Here is a 13,749-nt window from a genome sequence, read left to right as displayed (position 1 = left end):
TATATAAATTTGTAAATGTATTAAAAATAACAATCACGGTTATCTTAAATAAAAAATATATTGAGACAATTTAGGACTTTTTTTGCGATATTATAAAATAGGACAGATCAATGTATCCTCAATCTTTACTTAATCTGTTATATTATATATTGGTATTTCAGCTTTTGAAGCCGAAGGGGTGCAACTTTTTAGGTCCCTGATTAACTAAATACTCCATCTTAATCGAAAAAGTTCAGAAAAGGTTCTTGTATCACGACACCTTTATTTTGGGAGCGTTAAAATACATTTCACTGAGTTCGCACAGAAAGTTTTGTGTCGCTAAGCATTTTATTTATTTATTTAGCTAATATATTATATTTAATATTATTAACTTATTTTTTAATATAATACATTCTTTAGAATAGTATTAGCTTAAAAAATTAAATTCCCTACTATGAATTTGTGCGTAAAAATATCAATACTCGCAATAAATTAGTATTAACTTATATTTATATATATTTTTTTCTTTTCCTTGTTCCCGTCCCGTTGATTTATGCGCTCTTCCAGCGTTTTTCACCAATGCATAGGCCACGGACAGAACTCGGCTTAAAAACTTGGTCTTAATCCCATAATCCTGACAAATGTTCGAAATATGTTCGAATAAACTCCCCGATGATAATCCGTGCTAAACGATTCGAATCTAGCGGGGGTTAATAATAACATCCGTTCGGAATAAATGAGAATTAGATGAAAACAATTACTAATAAATAAAGCACAAAGGGGATGAAAATAAATTGTTTTATTTGAGTTTTAGAGCAATTCGTATAAAGGGTGATCATCTTATTTTATATTTTATAGTTGATTTTTTTATAATAATGACTTAAAAATATGAGTAATGACGCAGGTAGAAGTAGTGAGATTATATCACAAATATAAGTCATTAATTTTAAATCAGAATACGTAAGAAGGAAATAAATCTAGATATTTTCAATCATAGGACTATATTCAAATTATTGAAAGGCTTAATGCATTTGCTCAAATATCCAACAGATGCAACGAATCGAACACCAAACACTATCAATACAGTGGCTACAGCAATTAATAGCAATCACAGCTTGTCAATAAGACAATTAGCATTGAGCACAAATATCAGATAAATATGTGTATTGCATATTATATTTTTTTTATTATATTTATAGTGTGTTGTACTTATATTTTAAAAGCAATTTAATTTATTTCTATTAGAGATTTATAATAAAAAGAACAGCTTTTGCTATCCGTTTTTAGCAATTAGCAAGAACAGAAAATGGATTTGTTTTAGAGTAATTAGGTCAGATGTAGGGCATTCGAACCGGGTAGAACAGGAACCGGGTACCCGGGTACCAGCTATGCTTTTCATGGAACCGAAAACCGGGTATTTTTTTACGGGTATCCGGTTAATTTCATTTAAGTATTTTTTTCCATTACTTCAAATTAAATGGAAGAGCCGAATCGGCGTTCTTAAACGACTAACGTCTTTGAACGACAAAAAAAGGGACAGCACTTAGTGGCCTATAGATTTCGAGATAAGCGAATGCATAGATAAGGATTATTTTGAAAGGATGCAGTTGTAAATAAAAATAAATTTTAATGCGTTGTTGGGTGAAAATATAACACATTAGATTCGTTAGTGTTTTTAAAATACAACTTTTTACAAAAAGAACATCACTAAAATAAGCTTTGTTTCTCTACCTACATAACATATAATAAATACAATCATCTAATTTCTTTTATAATTTTAATAAAATTTATTTCCTTGGTATTTTTCATGTGCAATTTGTATTAAGCATTGTAAAAGAAAATTTGATTATTGCCAAATATGTGTTAAAATAAATATTTCGGTTTTGTACTGTTACACATGTATGTAGTATGTAAGTATATGTATATATGTACCTAACGATGGAATGTATAAATATTTTGATTAATAATTCCATAATATATTGATTTTATTTCAATACCTTATTTTTTTTTAAAATGATATTAATTATTAAAGTAAAATTAAATATATCATGTCATTTTTAATTAAAGATTCAAATATAATAAAAATTAGACTCTTAACGGCTTACAAAAAATACCCGGAACCGAACCGGGTACCCGGTTCTTTCCCAAGAAATACCCGTAGAACCGGGTAATGAATTTGGACGGGTATTTGGATGCCCTAGTCAGATGAAGTCCATTTTTATCTAAATAGTCTCATCAATAGACAGAATTTCGGGTTTGAAAATCTAAGAATTGTACCCAACATCAGCTTCATCTTAAATGCAGTCTAGTGCGAAATCACATTAAAACGAATTATTGAACCCTACTTTTTGAAGATTGTGAAAGTAATACATTGATGGTAACAGGAAAAAGATACAGAGAGATGACAAAAAAATTTCTTCGTCCAGAGATAGGTCGCAAACATGACTTATAGTTTCAGTAAGATAGGGCAACTATCGATACTGCAAGAGCATAAAAAAAGAGCTTCTTCGTTAAATATTCAATGTCAGGCTAATTTTACGTGGAATAGAAAATAACTAAACAGCACGTTTGCCTGATCTAAATGCCCTATATTTATTTCTTTGGGTTGTCTTAACCCTTTCCCCGCCTTAAGCGTGTTGACGCGCTCTATATGTCTGAGCGCATGAGACTGGCCATTCAAAAAGAGCGCGTAAACGCGCCTCATTTGAATTTTTTTTAAGTTATGTGACAACTCTGACTACGTTTTATATGTATTTCTAAATTAAATTTATTATATAATATTTTTTTGTATTTTTTAAAAGCTAATGTGACAACCCTGAAATTATATTTTTATTCGTCTGCATTAAATTTGCTAAAAGCTATGTGACAACCCATGCATTTCGTTTTTAAGCGTCTTTATTAAATTAAATTTAATTTTTTTTATGTATACATATGAATTTATTTTATAATATTATAATTTTATATTTTGTTATGTGACAACCCTGGCTTGGAAGGATAAAAAATTATAAATGACAGTAAAAATGACTCATTGTAACTCAAACATTATAACGACATATTTTATGTCGTTATAATGTTTGAAAAAAAAAATTCTATGAATTTGTTTTAAGTATAAAATTCCATGCATGGTCGTACTAATAGTTTTTGGCGTTTAAAAGGTTAAGAAAAGAGTATACTTAAAAAAATCTCAAGCACTCTATGAGCTGAAAAATAATAGTAATTCAAAACATATTTCACAATTAATATCTAAGTACATATAATTAAAAGAAAAATCTACATGCTTTTTTAATTCAATGGTTATTCAAATTTTAAAGTAAAAAGTGACTTTTGCCCTACCATAAATCTGTAGTAGAAGATCTACCAATTCAACCTTAGCTCTGATGAAAAATAAGGATTACTACTGCAGAAACCAACACCCAATTGTATTATTTGCGATTTACTTTTTCCATTACCAATTTGCCTTTTATTTTTTACAATAAAAAATTAATCAAAAATAAATTTTTGTAGCCTTATTCTTGAAGCACCTTTATATATGAATGTACATTTTGCGCCTAGCACGATCGTAAATCAACAATCGCCGATTTTGATAAGCTCCAAAATGATTAAGCATAGCTTTCGGCATTGTTCAATCAACGGCTCTCAACCAACTTCAAAGCTTCTGAGTTTGTATAGGTCGATAGACATCGTCTAAAAAGCTAATTAGTGGTCTACATACTAGATAACCATATTAAATAAGGGTCAGCTTGCCAAACGATGATTGCTGTTGTGTTATAAAAGACATTATGAACTTTGTCGTACAATGGAGGTGCTGCAGAGAGTCGTTAATACAAATAACACCGGAGAGGGTATTTCGGTCATTGCATAATAAACGTTCCCATTAAATGGATCCTGGAAAGTCAGGAAAATAGTAGGCGCGTGTAATATTGTTGTAACACATTGCATTTTATTAAATTTTATATGTTTCAATAATAATATCAGTCTAAAAGTAAATTGGTTATATTAACAGGAAGAACAAAAACTGTAGGGTTACGGTTATTTATCAAAATAAATTTATATACTGATTTTTTCAGTTTTGTTACAGTGAAGTTGTCAAATTTTTAATTAAGTAATTTAAGATTTATTTTTTACAATATGTGTAAAACATGTAAACCGTCTTTATTCAGGCCATAGTATTTATTAAATTCTCACAAATTTTACATTGTTAGGGAAAATGTTAAGGTATTTTTTAGAATGTTTTCTTATATGAATACTGTACAACATTGTAAAATAGTTTACTTTCATTAGAAAATGTAATTAATATTTCAATATAGGCAGTTAATTTTAAATAACAACCATTATTAGATAATATAGTTGCAATAATTAAATAACAATGTATAATGTGTTAATATTTATTCGAATATCTCGTTTTATATTGTACTTTCTTAAGTAAGCAATAACACAGATATAATATACTCGTCGTCGAGTTATTAAACTTCCATTATTATTTCAGGAGACCCTTAAACACCGTTTAATTAATGAATAGCCTTTTAGTAAATATTAGGCTTTATATTGAACAATTACTCTTCGGTGTAATTATTTTTTTGTCTACGAAAAACTTACATTTATTATTATTGAATTAACTATTAATTTATATTCTATAGCTTACTTGCGTGTACGTTTATACTGAAATACATTGTACGTGTATAATTTGTAAGGACCTGGAAAGTCCAAATAGAAATTATGTTTAATTTAATATACAAACCTTGTAATATACAATGTTAATGTATAGTTTAAGGTACCCAATAACTATAAACCCTCACGTGAGCGATCAAAATATATAAATACCAATATATAATACAAAGTCTTGTGCTACTTATACAGAGTAAAATGTATACATACATATGTGGAAACGCCTTTATTTTTAAAATACTAAATAAATAGCAAAATTGATATATATTGACTATTAGATTTTATTGTGATTTGGCTTATAGTGTAGTGCCGGAAAACTGGTCTATTATATAAATGCGAAGTGTTAAGCACATAACTTTTTAAATTACGAGACTTACAAACTTCATATATAAGTTTTACTACGATAGGCAAATTCTACATATGCTACATTCTGAATTTAAAAGTAATATATTTCACTGCTGTTAAAATTGCAACTTGAGTTTCGATTGAGTCAACAATTGTTAAGCCCATATGCCTTGAATTAATAATATTTAATAAATATTATATTAGAAAATTACAATGCTTTGATTACACGACTTTAAAAATCTAAATGATTTTTTAAATTTAAATTTGCTTATTAATAACAAAAAAAATAGTAGATAAAGTTGAACTTTAAATAATATTTAATAATTAAATAGTCAACAAAATAGCTATTTTTTATAACAATATATTATATTGTATACCATAGTATTATAATACATTTATAAACTTTGTTAAGCGTTATTATTTATTACTGCGTATTACATATTAAAATCATAAAATACATAAGCTAATTACATGAATTTAATTTTCATAGTTTAATAATTTTGCGTGTATTTATTATATGAAACACCTGACATTTTTACGATTTCGTGTTTGTTTGCTTACCCTGGAAAAGTATAAAAATAAAACACAAAGCCACTTTCGACATGCAAGAGAAGTATGTAGTTAAAATTCTACTGGAATAATTTTAAGGCTCATATGTAGCTCGTTCGAGTAATTTAATCATTTTTCACCTACACAATTTACCATGGCTAATTGCATATCCTGAAAGCACAATCTATGAAATCAACGTTCTATAAATACGATTTCGCGTCATGCCATTCGCCACATTTTTTTTATTTATTTTTCACAATGTGGTGCTACCGTGTAATGCGAAACATTTAACGCTTTGTTGTTATGACCACGATAGCCATGAAATGTAATTTCTTATAAAAAAAATATTGTCATAAAAGAGGTAAACATAAAATGAATTGATTTGGAAAACGCGCGACAAATCTAATATAAGTCTAAAAATATCTGGCCAGAATATTCCAAAATAACTATTTTCATTTAGGATGGGTATGACAATTATTCCGACTTTATTCAATTATAAAATATTAGAGTAAACGGTTCCGAATGGGTGGAGACCATTGAAAGTGAAGAAGGCGAAGGTCAGACATAGCTATAGAAACAATCGCAAACAATGTGTATTCAATGTTGAATCAAAAGAAATAGTAGTATGATATAATCATCTTCATTTAAATAAAGGCAGAGCGATATGAATCATAAATTTCATTCTTCAATGGAAAAACAGTGTCCATTATTGCTTCTTTACTACAAGAAGAAAAATAAAAATGGTAGAACGGATTTTTAGATCAAAATTAAAATAGCTCATTTCTCATTTTTAAATATCATTGTATAATATCAGTTCCAAAATTAATAATAAAAAATATGATTGATTATGAAAGAAAAATTACATAGAATACCTTCTTCTTTTCAGGACATATTAGCTCTTTAACTATTACGAAACAACGCTTTATAAATTCTGCATCTGTATAATGGATTTCCTTCCTTCGTAATGAGTTCTGAAATAACGTAGTTGAAACGAACGAACGATTTATTTTGAACAGCTTTATAAATGTGTTTTTTTGAACCGTTAAAGAAGCTTTTAATTTAATAAATTTAAAGCTTATTTTAAAGAGAAACAGATAACTGGCTATAACAATGCTGAATACTTCCAGGCTATTCACGGAAGTTGTGCAATATGTTTTCAACGCAATTTAGATGTGATTTTAGGAATACTATATAATTTGCATAAATGGGGCGAATATATTTAAATAATTTGAAACTGGGCCGCATATTAGCAAGTATGGCAAATCGCTCGTGGGCTGCAGATTGCTGACCCCTGTTTTAAACAGAATAATACGGTTAACAATTAACATATGCATCGCCTCCAGTGATCCAATGGACATGTCTTAATTTTATTACACCTCGTAGAACAGGATATTGCATTTTTGTGACAAAAAATGTGCAACAGTAATAAAAAAAATACTCAGAAATATCTATATGTATGATAATTATCACAAACAGAAATCGAGCTTCAAAAACTAATAAATATTTTAATCTTAATTAAATTTTGTGGTAAACATTTCGTTTTAATTTTTTAATTCATTAATTATTACAGAATATAAAAATATGGTTATATTTTAAACCTTGTTATAAAGATAAGGTAAAAACATTAAAATATTTATAATATTTATTAGATTAAAAAAATACGAAATTTCACAATAGATGCAAAAAAATTGCTACTGTTTTATTATTAAGTAAGTATTTATTCATATCGTAAATATTTCAAAGATCGCAATTTACGAATGTAGTTTCTAAGAACTATACATTATTGCATCATTAAGGTACAGTATCAATTGCATAACGATTAGTAATTAATTCTATTGTGCTAAACACATCGATTAACCGCAATTATGCTTCACCCAACATTGATTAATCCACGGTGCACCGTCAGTTAAACTTGGTTAGATTCCAAGTTCAAGTTGGCCAATTTACCGTGACGGCAACTGCCAAAGCGTGAATGCTTTTGTTGTTTGGCTTCGCTAATTAACCATTCATTGATTTACCGCCAAAGTCTAGTTAAAAGTTAGTATATTGTTGTCACACCCTTGTCAATATTCCTATAGTTGTTTAAAAGGAATTTTCGAAACATACCCCGACGATATATATTATACATATATCTTTTTATTCCTCCAAGCCTTCCAATTCATTTGAGTTAATGCTTATTAAGCACAGGATATTTTCCATTTCATAATTTCATTATAAATGTTTAATATTCGTTTCAACATCTACTAATCTATCATTAAGAATTATTTGTATGTACCTCACTGGTTAAAAAGCAACGATCATGCTATAGAGCGTTTTCGTTCTAGGGGTCCACCTCGATACGGGCCCTTATTTTCAGACGGTCGTGCTACGAGGGCGTAAATCATACATTTGCGGTGGGGTTGGGCTAGTTTTGGGCAAAGTTTCAGACTTTGTCCGGTTATTTATTGGCAGCGAGTGCGTCACGCGGCCAGATGTCGAGGTTTTGCTTGACCCACTGTCGCGGTTTGGGGCCCTTTGAGTTGCCGAAAATATCTTGATGGGTTTTTGTGTTGTAGCCGTATTTAAATTGCCTACTGTATTCTGTTGTTAATTTAATTGAAAATAGTTAACGTGCGGTTAATGGCAAAGTAAAAAAGATTATTGCTTAATAAAGCTATGCGAATGTAAAAGTAATATTTAAAATAAGTAAATATTTGAAATAAGTATATTTTTTTAACATTTTAAAAATATTTATGAACATGAAATATTTTAAAATTTCTGTATGTAACATATATACTATAAACTAAACGTTTATATTTTCGGATTTAGGAATCGAGTTAGCCTGACTTTTCAGGAAGATATGATTCTTTCTAGTTAATATTTGTATCGCACAATTAATATACGTATAGCAATATATATATAGAAACAAATTATGTGGCAGTATCGGGTTTAAATAATGGAAAGTTCAGATTAATCTATGTTGTATTAGTGTTTTTGAACTACGAATTTTTGTAAAATGTGTTCTGATAGTGGCTTTGACGAATCGTGAACGGGTCTATTTTGACCAATTAGGTCGTTTTACCATTCGCTGCTACCCATTGTTAGCAGCTAGGGTTAATAAATATTCGGGACACAGGTCTCACTTCTGGGGCATTCTTAAGAATTTTATGCCTTTAAACTTAGGCATTTGTAATGTTATTTCAACATAAATATAAAGTGAGTTTAAAATTGTATAGTAAAAAGCAATTTCAATATTGCGCATCGAAACTTGTTCCCATACTTTTTATTATTATTATATTATAGAAATAAATTGTGACTTATATCTTTATTTAATCTAACATACATATGTACATATATTAATTTTAAAATGTGATAACATTATAAATAGCTATTATTAGGGTTTTTAAGCAAGTTCAATATAAACAACAATTGAACGATAAAGAACAACATATATATACTATTCAACTTTTAAGTTGAAAGTTGAGCTGAACAACGACGTATTGATGACCGATAACGTGGTACTGTAATACGAAAAGACAAGATACTTAAACTATCGTATATAGCCAAATATTGAAATAAATTTTTAATATTTATGAATATGAGGATATATTATGTTTTATTATTTAAATATAATTTAAAACTTATTTTCTTGTAATCAAAGAAGATAATAAGTTTTTATTCTCTCCCGTGAAAAATATTTTTGTGACAATGGTCGTTCTTCAGTTGTCAATTGAAAATCTTTAATAATTCATTTTATCATTACAATATTTAGGAAGAAAATCATATCTGTAAAAATAAATTTGACAAAAATATTTGGTAAATTTGGTATGAATGATGCTAAGGTTTGAAAGATTTTTTTCAGTCGGCAATTTAGTAAAAAATTATGCAACTGAAAAATAATATTGGATAGTCAAAAATATTTTGAGCGCCATCTAACTGTATGGCATTTTTAATAATAAGCTTATGAATTAAAATATAAAATACCCAAGATTCATGATAACAATTCCTGGGTATCAATAATCTCTGGAGTACCCGGAAATCATTTTCTGGGGTCATCTGTCGCATGTGTATTTATACACAGTGGCAAGATGTAAATAAGTCTATTTAGTAGCTTTACGACACTTTTATGCAAATGAATGTCAAATGTTTACGAATATGTGCTTACATTTATATTTTTACTTCTGGGGGTTCTCGTATCACGTTTTATTTAAATACCACTTTCTAACGCGGAATTATGTATTCAAGTTTTTACTATCAAAAAATCCTTTTTATAGCATTGAATTGATTTTGTACAAAATCAATAATAAAGGACTAAAATATGTTTATAGATTATTATATATAGTATAAATATAAAAAACACAGATTATGCACAAATAGTATATTATAATGTAGTACAATGTGCAACATTGCACAATTTTAATGAAAAATAAAAGTAACGTTTAATATATTACCAGGTAGTAACAGTTTTAGTTTTAAATAAAATGTTTTCTGTGATACAAAAAATCTGTATTTAAGTGAAACTATTTGTATGGTATTCATTAGCTAGATTTGAAGGCGAGTTAAAGTATTGCTTCTAAATATCTAGTTGGTAATATATTGACTCAAATATCTATTTTATTTAAAGATTAAAGATAGACATAACAATATTTGCAAAAACAATACGTATCATATTTTTTTTAAATAAATGATAACATATAATGCAAAATATACTTGCGAATATCAAAGTAAGGTATGACAATTTATGTTTTGAAAAATAGCTCTATATGAGCTTTGTAAATTAAGGTGAGACACAAAAACACGTGACAAAGAGTCATAAATTAAATAAATTGAAATTTACGCGCAACGACGCGTGCGAAATTGCGTCAAAATGTTACTGATCACTGGTTCGTGTCGGTCGATTTTTTTTGTTAAAAATCAGCCGGTGTTTGTATTTTTTTGGTGAATAAAAAAAGGTCATAATTCTGCGACAATTGTATTTTATGCCCATAACCTTCGATACTGCAAAAAAGGTTTAAAACCACTGCGTGCGAAAATCATAACGTTTGCTTTGCGACGACGCGTCGCTCATTTAATAATAATTTATTGGACACTAGAGGGTTAATAAAAAATACAATAAATAAAGGGCTCAGTTATACATATAGCTGCGGTTATTATAAATGAATACCATTTTATTTGTTTTATGTAAAATGTCGTATATGTAGCAAATATTAATAATTCATTGGCAAATATGGTCACATATGGTAGATGTGAATAAGAAGATTTTACGGTCTAAATAGTACTAGAATATAACCCAGAGATAAAAAAGTTATCTTAGATTTATTTTAATATATTACAACATTCAGATTTTTCGTGAATTGTATTAAAATTAATTAAGATGTATTACGATTTTGATTATTTTGTCATAAAAACGAGATGACAATTAATATGTATTACTCTCTCCCCAAATTAAGATATAGCTATGTTTTGGGAACGCTTATATAGTGTAAGGCCACATTACATTAGCTGTAAAGCTACATTCATGAAAATTTGTGAAAATAAATAAGCAAATTAATTATTGAAAATTTTAAGCAAAATTCATTATTGTTTTTATATACAACCAAGTTTGCTTTTTTCACTAATAATATGAAGAACTAATTTTTTATTGACTGTGTCATATAAATACAAAAGAGCAAGCTCAGCCAACAAGTCAATCGCAAAATATTTCAAAATATTCAATCAATCTAAATTATTATCAGAGCATGTTAATACAGGTATTTTGTCGTGGTTAAATTTAACGAGTATGAACCTTTATTGTTGACTTTATCTAATTATGATTATTTGTTGTAGATCAAGAGTGAAAAACAACAAAAACATATATTTTCCTCGAGGGATGGAAATTAGCATACTTTTCGTCGTTTTTAAAGAGAAATGTTACTATTCGATATGTGTCGATTTTGTCACAATACGTAAGAAATATATTTAAAGTAGCCTAAGCAGGATCTAATTATCCCATTAATAGTGATATAAGGAAGAATAAGTAGCAATTACTTAAATATGGATTAATTACGCAACAAAAAAATGTTTTTAAAGCAAATTAAACAATTTAAGGCTGCATCAATTGCTTCTTTTTTTAAGCGAGTTAGTAAATAGCTAAAAGTTAACCCTTTTCTGATGACAAATTTTCTAAAGAAACTTTTATTTTTAGTCGAAAAAACAAAAGCATTCAAGATGTATAATTATCTCAAAACATAGTTATGAGTCGTATCGAAAAAAAAAGCAAAAATATAAATGAACACTATATTCATTAACGTGTGAAAATTTCCTTACAATCGGACGAATAAATTAAAATGTTTTTTGCAGATTTTAATACTAAAGAAGAATCATTGGATTTGATATTATCATTGCGAGAAAAAACTATAGGTATCGATATTATGATAGAATTCAAGGAATATTTTATCAAGATACAGTTAACATTATTGAAACTTTTATTTTTTTATGTTAGAATAACAAACAGTCCCTAGATATTTTATATGTTAGAACAACGAACTCAATTAGTTTTATATAGCAAGAAATTTAATACAAAAATCTCCCCAACGGCGACTTTTAAAAATGCTATTAGAATAAGAAAAATCAGACTTGATCATGTACACAATTGTGAGGTGATTAAGCCGAAGGATAATTTTGCAAAGATTTTAATATTTGTTAGTCATGATCGTTCATTACCTTATTGCTCAAGAAGAAGATCACCAGATCAAAATTCGCTGTATGACTTAGTTGAATTCACAGGAAATTTAAGTGTGCCAAATTTAAAACTGCAAGGAAAACATTACACAATCAGTGATTTGATAAGTAGTATTTCTCTATTTAATTAGGATCTAAGAACTTCCCAAACATCAGAGACTATTTAAAACTAACGTGAAAAACCAAACAATACCTACTCAAAATTCAGAACATAGTACAATATTTTGCAGGAAATTACATGATTTTAGTAAAAATTAAGTCCTGTTACAATTTATAATCAATCCACAAAGGTGACATAAAAATTCAATCGGTTGAAAGCAAATTAGCAGAGCTTTTTTATTTTGACAATTTGTTTATTGAAAATGAAATTATAACTAGCGATGTTTGTACTTCTTTGAAAGAAAGATTTTAAACAAAGATTTTTGTAAATTTGCGTCCACATTTTTGTGTAATTAGACATTTACTTATCTTCAGATGTTAAAAAATTGAAATAAGGTGAGCTTGACAAATAACCGAAGACTCCTTAAGGTTAGTATTACTAAATTATTTTTCCGATTCAAGTACAAATTTAATAAATACGAAAGGAGCAAAATTAGAAAAAACAAATTTGATTCGACAATTTACAGTGTTTTTTATAATAAAAAATTCACGATTTTTCTATGAATTCATTTTTACCTTACCTCCTTTGATATCAATTAGCTCAGATAGCTTAAATATGCTTATTAATTCTGGAATTTGATTTGATCCCGGCAATAAACAAGTTGACTATAATAGAGTAGGTATCATCTGCAAAAATGTACACTAATTTTTTTAAATGATCAATTATAGTATAATTTATAGCTGCTTTGTATTAATCACAGCATAATACAAACACGTAGCGTGGCTTTAGATGCTTCAATTAAATAATAATTTATCAGATAAAATAAAAATAGAAATATATATAAAACGATTTTAAAAAACATCAAACCTACGACCTTTAGGTTGGAAAACAATGACTGTTATCCCTGATCTATTGTGAAGGTTAAAAAAATTGGGAATTAAATATCTTTTATCATCGATCATGGTCATTTTTAACCATTTCATTTATATTTTTTTCTCAATTCCCCTTACAATACGATTGATGGTATCATCGCAGCCGGTCCATTATTAAGAATCAATTCAATTTTTTCCCTCAGATGAATGGCCATAAAACAAATATTACGGATAATGTGGTATTACGCAACGTGCCGATGACAGGTCGGTTATCACGTTGAAGGTTCTAAAAAAAGGTTGTAGTGGACAATAAAAAAAGCCCTTCGACCGTATATGTATATTTGGGGCATATATTATTATATTATGTCCAAAAATAGAAAATGCGAACTCGTCATGCGTGCGTTACACAATTCAATATATTTTGGCCTTAATAAGCAAAATTATACGAGCTGAAAGTGCTAATTGGATTTTTATTTTGAAATATTTAGAAACGATGGGTCTTATTAATTGGCGTTATTCAATGTGCATAATGTCACAAAA

This window comes from Plectrocnemia conspersa, unplaced genomic scaffold (genome assembly GCF_051122295.1).
Source record: "Plectrocnemia conspersa isolate PC_06_02 unplaced genomic scaffold, ASM5112229v1 ptg000002l, whole genome shotgun sequence".
Taxonomy (NCBI): Eukaryota; Metazoa; Arthropoda; class Insecta; order Trichoptera; family Polycentropodidae; genus Plectrocnemia; species Plectrocnemia conspersa.
Note: the sequence above shows the minus strand (reverse complement) of the source record.